This window comes from Euleptes europaea, chromosome 1 (assembly GCF_029931775.1).
Source record: "Euleptes europaea isolate rEulEur1 chromosome 1, rEulEur1.hap1, whole genome shotgun sequence".
NCBI classification, from domain to species: domain Eukaryota; kingdom Metazoa; phylum Chordata; class Lepidosauria; order Squamata; family Sphaerodactylidae; genus Euleptes; species Euleptes europaea.
In genome coordinates this window covers 5,545,068-5,568,035 of record NC_079312.1, presented here as the reverse complement: position 1 = coordinate 5,568,035, position 22,968 = coordinate 5,545,068, and the positions used below count along the sequence as shown (strand labels likewise).

The following is a 22,968-nucleotide window of genomic DNA, read 5'->3' as shown; positions in this document are numbered from 1 at the left end:
AAAGTGATACCATCTCTTTGCATGATCTGGACACTATACTTGTGTTGATACTGCCCAAGATTGCATTTTCCTTCTTAGCTGCCGCATCGCACTGCTTACTCAAGTTCAGTGTACGGTCTACTATGATCCCTAGCTCCTTTCTGCACACATTACTGCTAAGACAAGTCTCCCCAACCTAATAACCTCCCCAGCTCACTTAAGCGAGCCGTGACAGAAGGACAAATTCTCCCTTCTGCGTTGGGGTTTGGGTGGGAGGAGCAGCATCCATTTGCCAGGCAAGAGATGTACACACCTCCCCCCCCCCCCGGGGCCCAGAAGGCATGGGTCCCACTAAGGATTTTGGCAGATGCCCCCCTTCATCTATCATATCCCTGATGCATGGTTGCTGATGTCCAGGTAGAGCCTGTAGATCACCTGGAATTATAATGGATTGGTTCAGATTTAGAAAAGGGCTCCTTTGGGAGGTGGACTCTATGCCATTATCTCATGCCCTCCTCAGGCTCCGCCCCCAAATGTCCAATAGTTTCCAGACCTGGAATTGGCAACCTTGTATGTTTGGCAAAGTTCATTGCCTCCCCTAGCTCCTATTCATCCCAGCAGCCCTTGGGCCCTGGCCTGGAGGGGCTGCTGGAAGTCAATTCAGCCCCGTTCCATGCACAAGCCACATCCCTGACCCAATCCCACTCTGTGCCAATGTTTCCACTTGCCCTACCCAAGCAGTGGACCACTATTGCTTTGGGTGGGCATCTCTTCTGACACACTTAGTGGCCCTCTGAAGCCCCTAGAACAGCCTGAACAATTAGCAGATGCAAGCTTGTAGCATCTTTAAAGAGCTAGAGGCAGTTACCTTTCCCAATGAGCCCAACAGGCAAATCTTTAAAAAGGTTGGTGTGTGTGTGTGTGTTAAGTGCCGTCAAGTGGTTTCTGACTCATGGCGACCCTATGAATCAATGTCCTCCAAAATATAGCAAAATGATATTACAAACCACAAGTGGAACTTTGGTTCTGATCCACTATGTACCTCCATTCTCTTTTGTTTTCTTTCTTGCCGATTGCTATGTTTCTCTACCCTGCAGAGAGAAGCCTCTCTTTGTAGCCAAGTGAGTAAAGGCATATTTCACAGTCAGAGGTGACCCAAGAGAAGAAGATGGAAGAGCAGGACCCGGAAGGACCTGGACCTGGCAAGAGATCAAAGAGAGGCCCCCAGCCCATCCAAGCTGGGAGTGGCACGGAATTCTGGGAGAAAGCTGAGCCAGAGACCTGGGATCAGGAGCCTCTGAACTCAGAAGTACATTGCCGACGCTTCCGGCAGTTCGACTACTGTGAGGCTGATGGGCCGCGAGAGGTTTGCAGCCATCTCCATGGACTTTGCAACCACTGGCTGAAGCCAGAGAGACACACCAAGAAGCAGATCGTGGACCTGGTGATCCTGGAGCAGTTCCTAAGCCTCCTGCCCCAGGAAATGCAGCGCTGGGTCCGAGGATGCGGGCCGGAGACCAGTTCCCAGGCGGTGGCCCTGGCTGAAGGCTTCCTCCTGAGTCAGGCAGAGGAGAAGAGGCAGGCTGAACAGGTGAGGGGTTTTCTTTCCATGTATTCCAATTCAAACCATGATATCCAACCTTCTCCTAAAACTTCCCTGTCTGATATTTGTTCGTGTTAATTATCCAAATGGGAGATTTAAGAAAATGCTTCAGCAGCCACTTCTAGGGAATTTTTTAATCCCTCCAGATAATTCACCAGGGTTGAAGGAAAACCTTGCCAGGTCTGCTGTTAGAAAGGGGTGGAGACTGGGAGTTGGGCACGATCCATTTCTTGGGGTCTTCTATTACTTCTCTTACCCCCCTCCTTTGCTGCTGTTTCAGAGGTGGGGTCCATCCGTGAAGATGGAAGCTCAGTTCTGTGAGATGGAAAGAGCTCCGTTGGAGGGATGGCAGTGGGCCCAGGCGCATGGCCGAGATGCCCTCTTACGCGGTAAGGACTATGACCACTGACCCCCAGTAGTATACCCGTTGGGTAACCAAAATCACTGGGTTAGGCCAGTAAACTCAAAAATCATAAAGCTCAAAAAAGCTTTATTAATAAAAATAGTTCAAAAAAGAGATTAAAATACAGGCTACATAGTCAATTAGGCAAAAGGAATTTAAAACAATCTAGCTAGCTAGATAAGAACCAGTAAAACCAGAAAAATATTGTTTTGGGCAAGTTTTGATGTTCTCATACATGAAAGACATATTCTCACACATCAAAAGACATAACATACATTAATCAGACAAAATTTCTCTTGATAAACCTTTGTCTTTAAACTTTGACCCCATGTCAGATGGACAGATGACGTATGAAATTCATCTTATCAAAATACATTCTCAAAATAAAATTTCCACTTCAGGCATCATTCTTCAAAGGCTATTGACCAGGAAGACTAAACAAGTCATTAAATTTGCATAGAATGCATTTCCATATACTTTAAAGGCCAAACAAAATTACATACGTAAGGAAGTCTCCTTTTTATTGCCTTGGGGTGGGGGAAGGATAAGAGAGTTTTAAAAGGTCACTTTGAACTATTTTTTCCCTGTACTTTCATATCAGCAAACCACAAGCCTGTCTGGCCCTGGTTCTCAAGCCTCAGAGGGCTGTTCGACAGTGGAATGCCCTGCCTCGGCGGGTGGTGGAGTCCCTATCTTTGGAGGTCTTTAAGCAGAGGCTGGATGGCCATCTGTCAGGAGTGCTTTGATTGTGGGATCCTGCATTGTGGGGGGAGGGTTGGGGTCACTGGGGATGTGGGAAGGAGGTAGTTGTTAGTTTCCTGCATTGTGCAAGGGGTTGGACTAGATGACCCTGGTGGTCCCTTCCAACTCTATGATTCTGTGATTCTATTCTATGACTCTGTGATTTCTGCTGACTGCACTATGTGATATTCTCTCTTCGTCTCTCTCTAAGCATCCTTTTCCACCCATTCACGTATCCCAGTTTTATTGTCTTATTCATAAAATCCAAAGAAACCATTCAAACCTATGCTGAAGTTTGTCAATAATCTATACTTTAAACACTAAATGTATTGAAAACCATAACGACAAAGATGCTGATCTTAAAGGCTATAAAGATGTTGTTTCAGGTGACAGAGTGACATGCTGAAATTGAAGCATGGGGAAAGAGTGAGAACAGAGTGAGCCAGGCCTATGGCAATTTACTGAGTGCTGAATCTTAGAGACACAAAATGGAGAATAGTGATGTAGCAAAGAACAAAATGGTTCTTCTGTGTTCACAAGGACTCATTGTGCCTGGATGGGATTGGGGCACCCAGTGAATTTGATGGGTAGAGAGTTCTGGTCAGGAAAAAAAAGAAAAGAAATGCTTCTCCACCCAACTTTTGGCACTCAAAGTGGAGAAGCATTTCTTTAAAAGGGGATTAGACAAATTCATGGAGGAAGTTCCTCACACTGATTACAATATTCATATCCCACCTTTTTTGCATTAGAGGGACTCAGCGTAGCTCTGAAGGAAAGAGAGACAAATCTGGGCTGAGCTCTTCAGTCTTGCGAATAAATGGAGCCTGTATGTTCTGGGCAGTAAAGCTCTGCCAACCAGTTGCTAGGGGCCAGTAATACGGGGAGAATGTGTTTTGTGCTCATGCTTAGCGGGGCATCTGACATGCCGCTACAGGAAATAGAATGACAGACGAGGGATGCCAGGCTTTGGAGTAGCATGGCCAGCAGCTTTGGGAGGGGCTTTGAGCGGATGTGATGTCACATTGGGCGAAAATGCATGGTCGCTTTAGCCTCCTTTATTCCCTGTTTCAGCCAGGATTCAGCTAGGATCGAACGCATGCATTTCACCGAACGTGCGTTCAATCCTGGCTGGAAACCATGCGTTTTCACCCATTGGTGTTTCCTCTGGCTGAAAACCCAGATGTGACATTAGTTGATCAGTAGACATTCCAGGCACTCACAGATATTGCCCGAGTCTTCCACAGTGGTGTGGTACGTATTTTCTATATTTTTAATGCATATTTAATATCTGTATATTTTGTGCAATTTCTGTAATCGTCTGCTGTGACTCTGCCTATGTTATTTTCTATCTTATTCTCTGGAGCTCGCTTTTAAAATATTGAAATAGCAATAAAAAGAATTTTAGTTCAAGAAGTTGCCTCTCTTCCTTATAAGACTTCTCTATTAAGGTCCCATGCTTGTCAATCAGGCATACCTCCTATAGAGATAGCCCTCAGATAACGGTGCAGAGACCCTTTCCCTCTGATCCAGCAGAGATGCTGCCATGTATTTGAGCTCCAGCATTCACAGGAAAGGTTTAAAGTATCACAGGAGTCTGAAATGTTGCAGCAGCATTTTGAGCCCCTCGAGGTTGATGGGTCCTTTTTGTTTCTCTTCCGCCTCTCCTACAACTCACTACAAAGTGTTACAGTTTTTTTTAGCGTACATACGGCCAAGTGTCACAGCCCTGGGAACAGGGATGCATGAAGCACGATTCAAACTATCAAACAAAAGAGGAAGTTGAGGCTAATACCCTTTCTTCCACTTTTCTCTCCCTCGCAGGCATTGAACAGACTGTGTTGATCCATTTTGTTTGCGAAGGTGTGGAAACAGCTGTTGCACCTCCAGTCCAGGTAAGCAAGATGAGCAGGGGACAGCCCGGGTCCCCCCTCCTTTCTCAAGGGGGCTTTTCTCCTGCAGTTGTTTTTAAGGGGCCCAGGCAGGAGGCTATGAACACCAGTCTTTTTACACATTGCAAGCTACCCTCCCAGAACGTCACCTTCCAAAGTGCCATCTTCTTGCCATGATCTCTGACAAGGGAATCTGTTTTTTCTTTCAGTCTCCAGTTTCCTTTGAGGAGGTGACCGTACATTTCACTGAGGCAGAGTGGGCCCTGCTGGATCCAGACCAAAAAGCTCTCTACAGGGAAGTCATGATGGAGAACTATGAGAGCATGGCCTCTCTTGGTAAGGTGCCAAAGGTGCAAATTGCTGTCATTAGGATTGTGCCATTGGGCTTATGTGTGAATCAAAATCTTGAACACCAATATGGTGAAGCCTGCCCTGTTATTTGATCCCTTTTGGGAGCCTCAAGGTGGTGGGGTGTCAGCGATATTCAGCATGCCCGGGTAGAATGCCCCAAGTGGCCTGACTGGCCCAGGAGCAAAAGCGGCCTGTGATGTGGCCATCTCCCAAGCCATGGCAGAGGCCAATGAGGGACTGAGAGGCCCTCAGGAAGACTCTGGAAGGGGGCCCATCCTAATTTCTCAGTTTCCAATGTTTTCTCCACTCCTCCACATGAGGCCAGCTAGGTGAACGTGGGACAGTCACATTCACTCAGAACTCTCTCAGTCCCACCACCTCACAAGGTGTCTGTTGTGGAGAGGGGAAAGGAATGTGATTTGTACGTTGCTTTGAGTTTAGGGTAGAGAAAAGCGGGGTATAAAAGCCTCTTCTATGTCTCTTCTATTTAGTCACAGGCATAGATCAATAGCAGATACTCAAAATAGTCGCATGACAATTCAAATGTGAACTGTGGGCGAATGATTTTTTGCCACTGTAAGGAAGAAAAGTACACATGGAGAGGGATAAGAAGAATATAAAGGCTGCTCACCTGGGGGGCCTGGCTGGTGATAAGGTGTGACCAGCTGCTCTGTTGGGGGGAAAGAAAGTCTGATAAAGGAAATGCAGACCCATTAATAGCAGTGCCTGATGGGTTGCTTGGCTTCTTGCATAGGTGCTTACTGGACATCTTTATTCCAGCAGCACATATAGAGGAGATGGTAGGGGGATTTCAGGGGTTCTGTTTGGGGGAAAAAACAGAATGAGGACTCTAAAGAAAATGTCGAAGATGGAGATTAACTACAAAGGCAGGAGGGAAACCACACAAACATAACAGGAGCTATAAGTCCATTCCATCCAAAGAAGGAGGCTTCCATGTAATAATCATAGACCAAGAAGAAAGGTCAACCAAAACATGAATCATTGTAGAAACTGCTCCAGGGAAAATGAAAATGAAAGTGTGGTTTTCAGAAAAATCTTGTAGTAGAAAAACTCCTGGACCAACTTACAAAGTTCTCAAAGAGAAAGGATTTGGTGGTCATGGGAAATTTTAATTAACCGGATATCTGCTGGAAGTCCAACTCTGCTAAAAATGCAAGATCCAGTACATTCCTGTCTTGTCTTGCTGACAACTTCCTACTCCAGAAAATGGACAGGGAAACAAGAGGATCTGCTATCTTAGACTTGATTCTCACCAACAGGGAAGAATTGGTTGATGAGGTTAAAGTAGTAGGCACCCTGGGTAGCAGTGACCATGTAATCTTGGAATTTACAGTATTGGGAAAAGGAAAAACTACGTACTCAGACATGTAGGTTGGACATCCGGAGAGCAAATTTTAACAAACTTAAAACTTACGCTGGGTAGAATCCCATGGTCAGAAATACTTAAGGAGAAAGGAGTTCAAAAAGGGTGGGAGTTTCTTAAAAATGAAATCCTGAAGGCGCAATCACAAACCATTCCTGTGAGAAGGAAAAATGGGAGAAGCCTAAAGAGGCCAGGGTGGCTCCATAAACAGCTTTTTAAAGATTTGAGAAATAAAAAAGACTAATTTAGGAAGTGGAAGGCCTTATAACCAAAGAGGGATATAAACAAATAACTAGTGCTTGTAGGGAGCTTATGCTAGCAAGCGATGCTAAACGCAACCAAAAAAGGGTTCTTTTCCTGTGTACAGAGTAAGAGTAATAACAGGGACAAGATAGCCCATTGCGTGGACCGGAAAGTGAAATTGTGACAGGAGATGAAGAGAGGGCAGAACTTCTCAATTCCTACTTTTCCGCAGTTTTTTCTTGCAAAAGAAGCAGTGCTCAACATGGCTTAAACAGAACCCATGATGAGGGAAGCGATTTGCAGCCAAGGATTGGCATTGGGGTAGTACACAATCTCCTGGTTTCTTTAAATAAAATGAAGTCCTCGGGGCCGGATGAATTGCATCCAAGGATACTGAAAGAACTTGCAGATGTAATTTTTGAGCCTCTGTCCGTCATTTTTGAAAAGTCTTAACATAAGAACATAAGAAAGGCCCTGCTGGATCAGACCAAGGCCCATCAAGTACAGCAGTCTGTTCACACAGTGGCCAACCAGGTGCCTCTAGGAAGCCACAAACAAGACGAGTGGAGCAGCACCATCCTGCCTGTGTTCCACCGCACCCAAAATAATAGGCATGCTCCTCTGATACTAGAGAGAATAGGTATGCAGTATGACTAGTATCCATTCTAACTAATAGCCATAAATACCCCTCTCCTCCATGAATATGTCCACTCCCCTCTTAAAGCCTTCCAAGCTGGCAGCCATCACCACATCCTGGGGCAGGGAGTTCCACAATTTAACTATGCGTTGTGTGAAAAAATACTTCCTTCTATCATCTTGGCAAACAGGTGAGGTGCAAGAAGATTGGAGAAGGGCAGATGTGGTCCCCATCTTCAAGAAGGGGAAAAAGGAAGATCTGGGTAACTGCCGACCCATCAGCTTGACTTCTATACCGGGAAAGGTTTTCGAACATATCATCAAACAGTCAGTCCTTGAGCATTTAGAAAGGATGGATATGATCACTAACAGCCAGCATGCGTTTCTCAAGAACAATTCATGCCAGACTAATCTTACCTCTTTTTTTGAGAGAGTTTCTACCTTGCTGGACCAGGGAAATGCTGTAGACATAGTTTATCTAGATTTCAGTAAGGCTTTTGATAAGGTTCCTGTGAGAGTCCCCAACCTAGCTGGGCAAACCTCGCCAAATCAATTGCTCAGACTTGGATGCAGAAACAAAAGATTTATTGAAGGCTTCAGATAGAGAAGACAGGCTCATGGATTCAAAGTTGCGAGTGACTAGCTTATCGGGGTTACAGTATTTATCTACTACAGGGCACGAAGGTTCACACGCATGGGAGACATGGGAGGTTACAAGGCAAACCGGTGCAGCATAAAACATCAAACAGTCCTAGAGAGACAGTGAGGGCTATCTGCATTTCAAGGCCGGACTCAGCCCGAGGGAGTGAAGGCAGAAAGCACAACAGGGGAGGAGAGGTGGCACCTGGGCAAGAAGGACGAGGCGGGGGACTCAGGAAGATACACAGAGGTGCGAACTGCTTGTACGAGTTCAAAGAGGTAGAGATAGAAATAGATAAGAGCCAAAACCAGATGGCCCTCACATTCTGCCCCCCTTAAGGCCCCCCTCCCGCGAGTTCGGGAGGTCGAGGCTTCTCGGGATAAGCGCAATGGAATTCGTGTACGAGCCGGGGGGCGGCCATATGGGGGGCTGCAACCCATTCATCGTGCGCGGCGCCTAGATGTTTCCACCGAACAAAGTAAAACAGCTTTCCCTTTTTCCACTTGGAATCCAAGACCTTGGATACTTCCATGTGGGTATCCCCACCCACAACAGTGGGCACTTCTGGCTTAGAAGGGGGGTGGAACTGGGGAGCGGAGACGAACGGTTTGAGCAGACTGATGTGAAAAACGGGGTGTACCCCGCGAAGGGTTTTGGGAAGATCCAGCTCCGCAGTTACCTCGTTAATCACCCGAGTAATGGGGAAGGGGCCCACATAACGGTCGCTGAGTTTTTTACAGGGTCGGAGGGAACGCAGATTCTTCGTGGAAAGATAAACCTGTTCCCCCACCCGGAGTTCCCATCCCTGTGACCGGTGTTTGTCAGCCTGTTCTTTGTATTTCCGCTTGGCCCGTTCAAGGTTCTTCTGTAGCCAGGGCCAAGTGGAACTGACCGCCTGTACCCATTCCTGCATCTCGGGCACTGCCTCGAGTTCGGGGGAGACGGGGGCGGCATCGAAAGGGCCGAAATCGGTTCCGTATACTACACGGAACGGACTAAACCCCGTGGAGGAGTGGGGGGCGTTGTTGTATGCGTATTCGGCGAAGGGTAACAGGTCCACCCAGTCATCCTGATGGTAATTAACATAACATCGGAGGTAGCACTCGACCACGGCATTTACCCGTTCGGTTTGGCCATCAGTTTGCGGATGGTAGGCAGACGAGAGACCCTGTTCCCCCACCCCCATAAGCTTCAGGAAGGCTCGCCAGAATTTGGCAACGAACTGGGCCCCTCTGTCGGAGAGGACCTTCCTAGGAATCGAGTGAAGCCTGAGGACATGGGCGACAAACATTTTGGCCAACCCCTGCGCCGACGGGAGCCCGGCGCAGGGGACAAAGTGGACCTGCTTGGAGAAGAGGTCTGTAACAACCCACAGTACGGTCTTGCCCCTGCTGGGGGGTAGATCGGTGATGAAATCCATGGCGATCACCTCCCATGGTCGGGTGGGGATCTCCAGAGGTTTCAGAAGCCCTGGGGTTTTGCCCCCCCTGTTTTTGGCGGTGGCGCATATGGGACAACTGCGAACGTACAATTCTACATCCCCTCTCATGCCCGGCCACCAGAACTGCCGCCGTACCAAATGCAACGTCTTGACAAACCCAAAGTGACCGGCCAGCTTGGCCCCGTGGACCAGTCCCAAAACCTCCCTGCGAAGAGAGGCTGGGACATAGAGTTTCCCTTCCTGCACCCACCAGGACTCTCGCTGTTCCATACCGGAAGGGAGCGTCTGCTGCTCTGCTTCCTGTAGGGACGCTTCCCGGAGGCGTTGCTGGAAAGCCTCCGGGATTCCCTTGAGCGAGGGACCACTGGGGTGGCGGGTTTGAGACCGGGTGGAGACCGCCAAACCCGGGATCTCTCCCCTTTGCTCAGGAGTGAATAGAGAGTCCACAGGACGGTCAAAATCGCTGCGGTACTGGGGCAGTCGGGATAGGGCATCTGCTAGGGCGTTTTCCTTGCCGGGTACGTGTTTGAGGGTGAACCGAAATTTGGCAAAGAATTGGGCCCAACGTATTTGCTTGGCGTTGAGCTTTCTAGCCCCTTTGAGAGCCTCCAGATTCTTGTGATCAGTACACACTTCAAACGGGAATTCTGCCCCCTCCAGAAAATGCCTCCACACAGTGAGGGCGTGCTTAACTGCCGCGGCTTCTTTCTCCCAGATGGCCCAGTTGATTTCGGACTGGGTAAACTTCTTGGAGAAATAGGCGCATGGCTTTAAAGCGCCACTTTCGTCCCGCTGCAGGAGGGCCCCTCCCATAGCTACATCGGATGCGTCCACCTGGACCACAAACAGTTTGGTGCAGTCCGGGTGGGCCAGGACCGGTTCGGACGAGAAGAGTAGCTTCAAGTCCTCAAAAGCCTGTTGGCAGGGAGGGGACCACTGCAGTCGGGCCGAAGGCAAGGCGGCATTGGCACCTTTTCCCTTAGTGCGCAGAAGGGAAGTGAGAGGAAGAGCCACTTGCGCAAAGTTGGGAATGAAATTGCGGTAAAAGTTGGCGAACCCCAGGAACTGCTGCAGTTGCTTGCGCGTGGTAGGGGGTTCCCAATCTCGCACAGCCTGAACCTTTCCGGGGTCCATTTCCAACCCCTGGTGGGAGATTACATAGCCTAGAAAGGTAATGGAAGGCTGGTGGAATTCACACTTAGACACTTTGGCATACAACTTGTGGTCCCGTAACCGCTGGAGGACCTCCCGCACCAGCCGGACATGCTCTTCCATGGTTTCAGAATAAATGAGTATATCATCCAAAAATACCACCACCCCCCGAAACAACAAATCATGTAACACTTCATTGATTAACTGCATGAACACACTCGGAGCCCCAGAAAGTCCGAACGGCATGACTAAATACTCAAACATGCCAAAACAGCTCGAAAAAGCCGTTTTTGGTTCGTCCCCCTCTTTTATGCGAATGCGGTGGTAGGCTTCCACTAAATCCAGTTTGGTGAAAATCCGGCCCTCCTTCAATTGTGCTAGCAGGTCTGGAATGAGAGGGAGGGGGTAAGCGTTAGACTGCGTGACAGCGTTGAGCCTCCGAAAGTCAATACACAGTCTTAAGTCTCCCGTTTTCTTTTTGACAAAAAAGGCGGGGGCGGAGTACGGAGCTTTGGAGGGGCGGATGAAGCCCCTCGCCAAGTTAGTGTCCAAATAGTCCCGCAACACTGCCTTTTCACTGGGGCTCATGGGGTACACCTTTCCCTTGGATAACTTGCCGTCCCCAACTATTTCAATCGCACAGTCGGTCTCCCGGTGCGGTGGCAGTTCGTCACACTCCCGCACATCAAACACATCCGGATATTGGGAGTATTCCGAGGGTAGGTTGGGGGTATTGGAAACGGGTCCTGGGGAACCCACTAGGGCGGCCGCCGGGGTCCCGGTCATGCGGTCCCTGTCATGCATGGCGCAGGGATCCTCAGGGAAGGTAAGGGTCCGCTTGACCCAATCAATAGAAGGGTTGTGGCCCCGTAGCCAGTTCATTCCCAGTACTACAGGGGCAACTATGGGAGCAATGGTAAAATACAGCCGTTCCCAATGCTCCCCTACAGTCATGACTATCGCGGTAGTCCGGTGAGTGACAGGCCCCTTTTTAAAGTCACTCCCGTCCATCTGGGAGAAACGGAGGGGACCCGGGAGGCGCTTGCGGCGGACTTGCAATTTCCGGGCCGCCTCCTCGCTAATCAACGTGCAGGCGCACCCCGAGTCCACGAGCGCGGGGAATTCTAAAACTGGGCCCCCCGTGGGTAGTGAGAGGTGAACCCGAATATAAACATTATCTTCCTGGGCGCTTACCATCGGTGGAGCTCCTTGCACGAGGGTCGGTGCGGTCTGCTGAGGAGCCCCCCTTACAGCAGACCGACGGCGTTTTTTGCCGGCACATCCCACTCTTCCTCCTCGCTGGACGAGGGGGACGAGGTATTTGTAATCCGTGACCCGGCGGAGTCAGAGGTTGCACTGGCAATCCGGGGTCCCGATGGACCGGTCGAACTGGCGATCCCATCCAGGGCGTGCGCGTGTAGTGCCGAGGGGGTGCTCCGACGTCCTGGAGCGTTGCTTCGGCGTCGCGGCTGACCCTCTGCGGGGGCTTTCTCTGGTTCGCTCGGGACGGGGCGAATGGAAGCCGGGCGTCCGGAGCGGGATGGGCATTGGGAGGCGAACTGACCCTTTCCTCCACAGACCAGGCACACCCCTGCCTCGAAGCGCTTGCGGCGCTCCGCTGGCGTGGGGCCGCCACCGCCTGGGGTGCGAGGGTCTCGGATCCCACTTGCCTTGTCTCCTCTTGGTTTGAAGTCGCGGCCGGAACGTTGCTTGGACAGGTTCAGGAGCTGCTTCCGATTTTCGATATCGGCAGCGTGGCGCACCCAACCCTCAACGTCAGGGGGGTTGCCTTGCATAAAGGCCCAATGCTGCAGGTCTGGGTTTAGGCCCTCCCTGAACAACTGCACCCGGGTAGCCTCACTCCAGTCCAGAATCCGACTCGACAGAGACTGGAACTCGCTCGCATACTGCGCCACTGACTTGGCCCCTTGGCGTAGTTGCATCAGAGCGGCTTTGGCCCGCTCCCCCAGATTCGGGTCCTCGAACCGGTTACGGAGTGCGATCATAAAGTCATCCAAACTCCGTAGCACCGGGGAGCGGAGCTCGTACTGTAACACCATCCACGCGGCCGCTTCGCCTTGCAGGAGGGAGGCCACATACTGGACCTGAGACTCCTCGGAGGTAAAGGTCCTGCCCTGCTCCCGCATGAAAATGTCCACTTGGACCATGAAAAAGGTCAACTGGTCCCCCGACCCATCATACGTGATCTTCAGGTCCCGGCGGGCCGGGGTGCTGGGAGGAGGCGCGGGGGGAGCCGCCGGTGTCCCATCCGGAGGGTTACCCGGCGGGGGCTGTACCTTCAGCGCGTCCATGGCCGCGGCCATCTCCTCCATCACGAGCTGCATGGCATCTATGCGCTCCACCATCGCTTGGCGTTCCTCCTGCCACTGTCTCCGCTCCTCATCCATCAGAGCGTCCCGACGAGCGGGGTCGTCCTCGAACCCCGTACCAGTTAAGGCCAAGCGGCGGTGCTTTGCCTCAGTCCGGGAAAGTGACCAACCTTTCGGCGAGTCCAGCCAAGTGTTAAAGGTGGTCTTGGGACGCGTGCCCGGTCCCGGGCCCGGTCGGGGCGCACCTGGCACCTTCTGGTCCGGTTTGTCCTTCGGGGCCGGCTTGTCCGGGGCACCGCTTCCATCCGGCGAGGCCGGAGGGGTCGTTTTTTCCTCGTCGGCTGACATAGCTGTCCCGTAGGGTACAGATGCAGAACGAAGAGGCAATGACTCGCAACTTAATGTGAGAGTCCCCAACCTAGCTGGGCAAACCTCGCCAAATCAATTGCTCAGACTTGGATGCAGAAACAAAAGATTTATTGAAGGCTTCAGATAGAGAAGACAGGCTCATGGATTCAAAGTTGCGAGTGACTAGCTTATCGGGGTTACAGTATTTATCTACTACAGGGCACGAAGGTTCACACGCATGGGAGACATGGGAGGTTACAAGGCAAACCGGTGCAGCATAAAACATCAAACAGTCCTAGAGAGACAGTGAGGGCTATCTGCATTTCAAGGCCGGACTCAGCCCGAGGGAGTGAAGGCAGAAAGCACAGCAGGGGAGGAGAGGTGGCACCTGGGCAAGAAGGACGAGGCGGGGGACTCAGGAAGATACACAGAGGTGCGAACTGCTTGTACGAGTTCAAAGAGGTAGAGATAGAAATAGATAAGAGCCAAAACCAGATGGCCCTCACAGTTCCACATAGTATTCTAGTTGACAAATTGCGAAAATGTCGTTTAGATCCTATTACTGTTAGGTGTATCTGTAACTGTTTGATAGATCACACCCAAAGAATTCTAGTTAATGGTTCCTCATTGTCAGATTCTGGTGTCCATCCCTAGCTTCCCACAAACAGACACGCTCAGGTAGGTGAAGGTCCTAAGCAGAGCTAATTTAATGGGAGAAAAAGGACAGAGGTTCAGAAGTTGGCTGCAGCTCCCGCAAGGAAGGGCAGCAGTGAAGCAAGACAAATGTGGTTACAAATTAAAGAATTCAAAGCGAAAGCATCTTTACTCCGTGAACCCGCTGGTTCCTATGGCTACGAACGGATAATGGTTTCTCACGGCTTCAAAGTCATAACATAGAGAACAAACAGGACTCAGCATGATAGTCTTGAGAGAGCAGATGTGAAACCTTCACAGCGAAAGGAGGCCAGCCAGGGAACAACAAAGACTGGCTCACACCGACTACCCCAAAGTAGTGAGGCCTGACAATCTACCCCCCGAAGGCCCCCCCCTCGCATTGTACAACCGGGCGAGGTTTGGAGGGATAGGTGGCGTGAAACTGACGGACCAGTCGGGGGGCTGCCACGTGGCGCTCGGCCACCCATTCGTCATGACCTGGACCTAAATGTTTCCAATGAACTAGATAGTAGAGTTTCCCTTTGCGGACGTGGGAATCGAGGATCTTAGACACCTCAAAATGTTCCTCCCCCTCCACCAGCACTGGAATCTCGGGAGGGTGTTCTGGATGCCATTCCGGAGAGGGTTCATATATTTTTAGCAGGCTTACATGAAAAACCGGGTGGATCCCCCTCAGGGCTTTAGGAAGACTGAGTTCTACAGTGATCTCGTTTATGAGCCGTGCAATGGGAAAGAGTGCGAGATACTTTTCATTTAGTTTTTTGCACGGGCGTAAGGACCGTAGGTTTCTTGTGGACAGATAGACCAGGTCCCCCACCTGATAGTCCCAACCCGGGGAACGATGTTTATCTGCCTGTGTTTTGTATTGGTTTTTGGCACGTTCAAGTTTCTTTTGTAGCCACAGCCAGGTCTCTTGTACCGCTTTTGCCCAGTCCGCCACCTCAGTGAACCCCTCCTCCCCCGAGAGATCCACGTTACCAAAAGGCCCGAACTCTTTGCCATATACTACGTGAAACGGGCTAAAACCTGTGGACTGGTGTGTGGCGTTGTAGATTTACTGCAAAAGGCAGTAAATCTACCCAATCGTCCTGGTGGTAGTTTATATAACAATGCAAATAACATTCCAACACAGAATTAATACACTCAGTCTGTCCATCGGTTTGGGGATGATACACACTCGATAACCCCTGTTCCACCCCCACTAGCTTGAGAAAAGCTTTCCAAAACTTAGCCACAAACTGGGCTTCGCGGTCGGATATTATCTTGCGCGGGAACAAGTGTTATTTGAAAATGTGACACAAACAACCAGGCTAACTTTTGTGCTGTGGGCAGGCCCGCGCAAGGAACCAGGTGCACCTGTTTGGAAAATAGATCCGTAACCACCCAAAGTACCGTTTTGTTTGCCGGGAACATGTTTTAATACGAAACGGAATTTAGAGAAGAAGTCTTCCCAGTGCACTTGTTTTGCAGTGAGTTTACGTGTTCCCTTTAAAGCCTCCAGGTTCTTGTGATCTGTCCACACCTCGAAGGGAATCTCAGTCCCCTCTAGGAAATGTCTCCATATAGTCAATGCATGCTTGATAGCGGCTGCCTCCTTTTCCCAAATAGGCTAGTTGAGTTCTGATTGGGAAAACTTCTTGGAAAAATACGCACAAGGGCGTAGCTGTCCTGTTTCTCCCCTCTGTAGAAGTACCCCTCCCATGGCTACATCGGACGCATCGACTTGAACCACAAAAGGTTCCTCACAATCAGGGTGCTTAAGTACAGGTTCTGAAGTGAACAATCTCTTTAAAGTCTCGAAGGCTCGTTGACCGTCCGGCGTCCACACTAACCGGACAGACAGCAGGGAAGCAGAACCCTCTTTCCCTTTAGTCTTTAACAAGTCGGTTAAGGGCAATGCAATTTGTGCAAAATTGTTGAGAAACCCCCGGTAGAAATTTGCGAAACCGAGAAATTGTTGAAGTTGTTTGCGGGTTGAAGACGGTTCCCACTCTACCACCGCTTGCACTTTTGTAGGATCCATTGCCAGTTCCTTATGCGAAATCACATAACCCAAGAAAGTCAGTTTGTCTTGGTGAAATTCACACTTGGAGACCTTTGCAAACAGTTGGTTCTCCCGGAGGCATTGCAAGACCGCCTTAACCAAACTGACATGCTCTTCATATGTCTGAGAGTAAATCAAAATGTCATTGAGATAAATGTCATTGAGACTCCCTTGAAGAGCAGATCATGCAGCACCTCGTTAATCATGTGCATGAAGACACTTAAACCAAAGGGCATTACTAGGTACTCAAACATCCCAAAACAGCTGGAAAATGCAGTCAGTGGCTCATCACCTCCCCTGATTCGAACTCGGTAATACACTTCCACCAAATCCAGTTTGGTGAATATACGACCCTCCTTCAGATGGCTGAGGAGATCCGGAATTAGGGGAATGGGGTAGGCATTGGTTTGGGTGACCGCATTGAGTCTGCGAAAGTCTATGCACAAGCGCAGGTCACCTTTCTTCTTCCACACAAAAAAGGCTGGCGTGGAACAAGGAGCCATGGAGGGTCGGATGAAACCACGGGCCACATTCTTGTCCAGAAAGTCCTGGAGTACTGACTTTTCTTTCGGACTAATTGGGTAAATCTTTCCCTTCGGTGGTTTGGCCTCTCCCACCAGTTTAATGGCACAATCCATCTTACGATGAGGGGGTAGGACATCACACTCCCTCTCATTGAACACATCTGCAAAGACCGTGTATTCCTCAGGCAACTGAGTAGTGGAAGGGCACACTATCCCCGTTGTCAAAGCACTGGCTTTGACTGCCACCTCTCTGCGATGGCGTTCGCAGTGGGGTTGCGTGAATCCGATGGTTCTGGCAGTCCAATCTATGGTAGGACTGTGGCCATGCAACCAGTTGGACCCCAGCACAACGGGATATTGAATTCCTGGGGCAATAGTAAAATGAAGTTGCTCCCAGTGGTTCCCCACTCCCATGGCTATTGGGCGGGTGCGCTTGTCTACAGGGCCCCCTCGAAAATTACTGCTGTCCATCTGGGCAAACTGTATGGGTTGGGGTAAGTGCACGGTTTTCACTTTTAAAGCTTTAAACGTCTCTTCGTTAATTAAGGTACGTGCACACCCCGAGTCTATCAAAGCCTTTACTGTCATTTGTGGACCCCCTCTAAAGTCCTGTAATATGACATCTACCTACACAGTTTCTCCCATGTCGCTCACCATCTGCGGAGCTCTCGGCTTCTTGACAGAAGCGATCTGCTGTGGAGCTGCGGACCCTACTATGAGAAGCAGTAGAACGGGCCCAGACGGAGGACGTGGAGAGAACCATTGCAGTCCTTCCAGCAGTGACACCACATACCTCACAGGGCTGTCCTCCGAAGCGAAGGTAGCCCCTTGCTCTCTCATGAAACCGTCTACCTGGAGTAAAAAGTAAGGTAGTTTCTCCGCTGAACCATCAAAGGACGCACGTAGCTCTGTCTGTGGAGGCGGCGGACGAGGCGGGAGAATGGGTTGTGGGACGGGCGCCGGCGGAGGTGCAGGCTGTCCCACGGGCCTTGGGAAGCCGGCTGGTTGTTCTGGGAGAGCGGGCACTTGTAGTGGCTGCGGAGGACCTAGCGGTGCTCGCAGGGGTTGAGGTGGTGGTCGTGCACGTTGCACTTGTTGCACCTCACCCACTTCTTGCCACAGGGCGGCCATCATGCCCTGCATCACCGCAAACCGCTCTTCCAACTCTTGGTTCCGATGACAAAGGCATTGAAACTCCTCTGCACTCACTGGCGGCTGTGGCGGAGAGGTAGTTCCAGCTCTCCACCTCTGCGACGCGTGGAGATTCGTGCCCCATTCCGTCTGTTCTTCATCGTCGGGACCCCCATACTGGTCAAACGGCAAATCCCAGGGGGTCTCACCGCTTACATAGTCTCTCTGACAACCATCGTCAGCCGACCTCCGTCGCCGAGAAGTTACACCAACAGGCAGGGAAAAAAAGTTGACGGCGGTGCAACCGAGTCCCACCCCCTCGAACCTTTGGGCACCGCTCCCGTGCTACCCACTAGAAGTCTTGGGGACTCCGTCAGGAATGGAGAGACAGTGTCAGACTACCGGTCACCCTCGGGGATCTCTATTCCAGCACCACCCTTGACTCCGAGCACAACATTCTGCTCAGCCAATGCTGCCACAGTGCATGCAATGGTTCTCTCAAAGTCCTCCGTCTGGGCCCGTCCTACTGCTTCTCGTAGTAGGGTCCGCAGGGCCCCAGGATCGTCCATCCTGGCCATAGCTGCTTGGGCGACCTCCACCCGAACAGGGCTACCAAAGTCATCTTCCAATATTTGGTGGACCTGGGACTCCGTAAGGCTGTCTGCTGCCAACTCCAGCAGGTGTGCTGCCGCCGCTGAGGCAGCATTCTCGGAAAAAAACCAATGACGCTGCGCGACTTGTTCCTCTGCGAGCCATTCCGCCTCGGCCTGGTCCACTTGACCCGCCATTTGGGAAGGGCGTGCATCTCCTAGTCCCTCAGACTGCTCAGTCTCCTTCGGTGAGGCGCTTTGCGCCCTCCCCGAGGTCACAATGCTCCGCTACCAACCAGGTAAGGGCGACCGCGTCCTACTGTGCCAGACGAGACTCCTTCAGGAGCCAGGAGAGGCACCAGGCTTCCTCTCGGGCGCGGTGTGCAGCTTCCAGCCCGTCACGTGCCTCTGCGTCCTCAAGGGCGACCCATTGTGTGCCTACCAACCCGGCAAGCCGATAGGCCTCGCCGTGGGCGAGCCGTGCTTCCCTCAGGAGAAGGTGCTGGGGGTCCTCCCCGGCTGTCCCTGCCAGGACATGGACAGGAAGCATGGGGCCCTCAGCCACGGAAAATAAAAGAAAATCAATCAACAAACAACAGGAAAAGGGAAAAAGGGAATAAAAAAATGCAGTGATTGCTGCCCTAATGTCAGACTCTAATGTCCGTCCCTAGCTTCCCACAAACAGACATGCTCAGACAAGTGAAGGTCCTAAGCAGAGCTAATTTAATGGGGGAAAAAGGACAGAGGTTCAGAAGTTGGCTGCAGCTCCCGCAAGGAAGGGCAGCAATGAAGCAAGACAAATGTGGTTACAAATAAAAGAATTCAAAGCGAAAGCATCTTTACTCCATGAACCTGCTGGTTCCTATGGCTACGAACTGATAATGGTTTCTCACAGCTTCAAAGTCATAACATAGAGAACAAACAGGACTCAGCATGAGATCATAGCCTTGAGAGTGCAGATGTGAAACCTTCACAGCGAAAGGAGGCCAGCCAGGGTCTTAACAACAAAGACTGGTTCACACTGACTACCCCAAAGTAGTGAGGCCTGACATTCTGACACTCATCCACTTGGAGAGAAGTGACTAGTGGAGTTCCTCAGAGATCTGTCCTGGGCCCTGTGTTGTTCAACATCTTTATAAATGATTTGGATAAAGGAATAGAGGGGATGCTTATTAAATTTGCAGATGATACTAACTTGGGCGGGGTAGCAAGTACGGTAGAGGACAGAGCCAGGATACAGGATGATCTTGACAGACTGGAGAACTGGGCTAAAACTAATAAAATGAACTTCAACAAAGACAAATGTAAAGTTCTGCAGTTTAGTAGGAAAAATCAAATGCATAATTATAGGATTGGGGACACTTGTCTGAGCGGTAGTGTGTGCAAAAAAGATCTTGGGGTCTTAGTAGACCAAACACTGAACATGAGTCAGCAGTGTGATGCAGTAGCTAAAAAGACAAATGCAGTCTTGGGCTGTATCAACAGAAGTATAGTCTCCAGATCACATGAAGTGATGCTATTGCTTTACTCTGCTCTGGTTAGATCTCACCTAGAGTACTGTGTTCAGTTTTGGGCACCGCAATTTAAAAAAGATGTAGACAAGCTGGAAAGTGTCCAGAGGAGGGCAACAAAACGGCTCCTCAGTAGAAGGGGGGGCTGCCTTGACCTATTGTGACTAATACTTTCCCTTATAGGCCTACCCTGTGCTCCCAATTGCCATCCGTGCCAATGTACCTGTAGGCGCTGCATACCTGTATGTTTTCCAATAAATCAGCTCTCTTTTGGACTCCTTGTCTGTGGATGCTGTTTGTGGGACTACCATGGGGACAAGTGCTTACAGAGGGTGCCGAGTTGTTTTCTATTACCCCAGAAGACCAGACCAGAACCAACGGGTTGAAATAAAATCAAAAGAGTTTCCATCTAGACATTAGGAAGAATTTTCTAACAGAGCAGTTCCTCAGTGGAACAGACTTCCTCGGGAACTGGTAAACTCTCCTTCCCTGGAGGTTTTTAAGAAGAGGTTAGATGGCCATCTGTCAGCAATGCAGATGATGAGCGGGAAGGCATCTTGACCAACTTCTGGTCACTGGGCGTGTCGGGGGGGTAGTTATGAATTTCCTGCATTGTGCAGGGGGTTGGACTAGATGACCCTGGTGGGCCTTCTATGATTCTGTGATTATAGAAACCTGAGTATTCTTTCTAAGAGAAAAATTTCCTTAGGAGATAAATCATATGATAGCATGGAAAGGGAAATTACCTTCAGTCGGAAATCAGCCACGTCACATCCAAGAATTCACTCGTGTGAGAAGCTGTGTAAATCGTTAGACTGCAAACCAAGCCTTTCTGATACAGCAGGCTTTCATGTCGCTTTAAAAGGCATAGTAATGTACCCTTCAATATAGAGCAGGAAAAAGCCACTGAAATGTTTTGTTTGTGGATGATTAGACTTCCTTGTGTAGGTGCTAACGGGATCTCTCTTTTCATTCCAGCAGAGGGTGATCAGTGGAAGGTGGGTGATGAGGAACTGCATCAACTCTTAACAGATGAAGTGAAGAGTGATTGGAAAAGAAACTTCAGGAATCAAGGCAGAGCTAAGAGGCAGAAAGGAAGTCACATAGTCGAGAAGAAAGATAAACCCATTTCTGACAAAAGACGGGATTTCCGTGAACAAGGCCACATGGTGGAGGAAGCATATAAGTGCTCTGAGTGTGGAATGAACTTCTCAAATCCAATCCAATATGATATCCATTTGCAAATACACAGTGGAAAGGAGACCCATCAATGCTTGGAGTGTGGCAAGAGCTTTCTTCATAGAGCAGAACTCCTTAGGCATCAAAGAACACATAAAGGAGCGAAACCTTATAGCTACACAGACTGTGGCAAGAGCTTCTCACAGAAATCAGACCTTCTTGAACATGAAATAATTCATTCAGGAGAGAAGCCATTTATGTGCACAGAAAGTGGAAGGATGTTCTCTTGTGAAAGAAAAGGAAATGCACTTTTCCCGAAGCATAGAATAATGGGGGCACATAAATGCTCTTGGTGTGGAAAGAACTTCAGATACAGATCAAAGCTCCTTGTGCACAAAAAACAACACACAGGGGAGAAACATTTTCAGTACTCAGAGGGTGGAAATAAATTCAATCAGCGTAGCCATCTCCAAATTCATCAAAGAACCCCCACAGGAGAGAAACCTTTTGAATGCTCAGTTTGTGGAAAGAGATTCAGTCACAGTGGCAGTCTTCAAAGCCATCAAAGAACGCACACAGGGGAGAAACCTTTTGAATGCTCAGAGTGTGGAAAGAGATTCAGTCACAGTGGCAATCTTCAAAGCCATCAAAGAACGCACACAGGGGAGAAACCTTTTGAATGCTCAGAGTGTGGAAAGAGATTCAGTCACAGTTGCACTCTTCAAAGCCATGAAAGAACACATACAGGGGAGAAACCTTTTGAATGCTCAGAGTGTCAAAAGAGATTTAGTCGCAGTTACCACCTTCAAAGCCATCAAAGAACACACACAGGGGAGAAACCTTTTGAATGCTCAGAGTGTGGAAAGAGATTCAGTCAGAGTTGCAATCTTCAAAGCCATGAAAGAACACACACAGGGGAGAAACCTTTTGAATGCTCCGAGTGTGGAAAGAGATTCAGTCACAGTGGCCATCTTGAAAAGCATCAAAGAACCCACACAGGGGAGAAACCTTTTGAATGCTCAGAGTGTGGAAAGAGATTCAGTTGCCGTGGCACTCTTCAGCAGCATCAAAGAACCCACACAGGGGAGAAACCTTTTGAATGCTCAGAGTGTGGAAAGAGATTCAGTCACAGTTGCAGTCTTCAAAGCCATCAAAGAACGCACACAGGGGAGAAACCTTTTGAATGCTCAGAGTGTGGAAAGAAATTTAGTCAGAGTGGCAATCTTGAAAAGCATTTTAGAACCCACACAGGGGAGAAACCTTTTGAATGCTCAGAATGTGGAAAGAGATTCAGTCACAGTTTCACTCTTCAACAGCATCAAAGAACTCACACAGGGGAGAAACCTTTTGAATGCTCAGAGTGTGGAAAGAGATTCAGTCACAGTTTCACTCTTCAACAGCATCAAAGAACTCACACAGGGGAGAAACCTTTTGAATGCTCAGAGTGTGGAAAGAAATTTAGTCAGAGAGGCAATCTTGAAAAGCATTTTAGAACCCACACAGGGGAGAAACCTTTTGAATGCTCAGAGTGTGGAAAGAGATTCAGTCACAGTTTCACTCTTCAACAGCATCAAAGAACTCACACAGGGGAGAAACCATTTGAATGCTCAGAGTGCGGAAAGAGATTCAGTCACAGTTTCACTCTTCAACAGCATCAAAGAACTCACACAGGGGAGAAACCATTTGAATGCTCAGAGTGTGGAAAGAAATTTAGTCAGAGTGGCAATCTTGAAAAGCATCAAAGAACCCACATAGGGGAGAAACCTTTTGAATGCTCCGAGTGTGGAAAGAAATTTAGTCAGAGTGGCAAACTTGAAAAGCATCAAGGAACCCACACAGGGGAGAAACCTTTTGAATGCTCAGAGTGTGGAAAGAGATTCAGTCACAGTTTCACTCTTCAACAGCATCAAAGAACTCACACAGGGGAGAAACCATTTGAATGCTCAGAGTGTGGGAAGAGATTCCGTTGCAGTGGTGATCTTCAAAAGCATTTAAGAACCCACACAGGGTAGAAACCTTTTGAATGCTCAGAGTGTGGAAAGAAATTTAGTCGCAGTGGCACTCTTCAACAGCATCAAAGAACCCACACGGGAAAAAACTTTTGAGTGCTCAGAGTATGGAGAGATTCAGTTGCAGCGGCAATTTTAAAAAGCATCAAAGAACCCACACGGGAG

General features: G+C 49.5%; 1 pseudogene; it reads left to right on the top strand.

The window, feature by feature from the left end:
- Positions 1–1,147: 1,147 nt before the first annotated feature.
- Positions 1,148–22,899, top strand: LOC130473064 (oocyte zinc finger protein XlCOF6-like; annotated as a pseudogene).
- Positions 22,900–22,968: the final 69 nt, after the last annotated feature.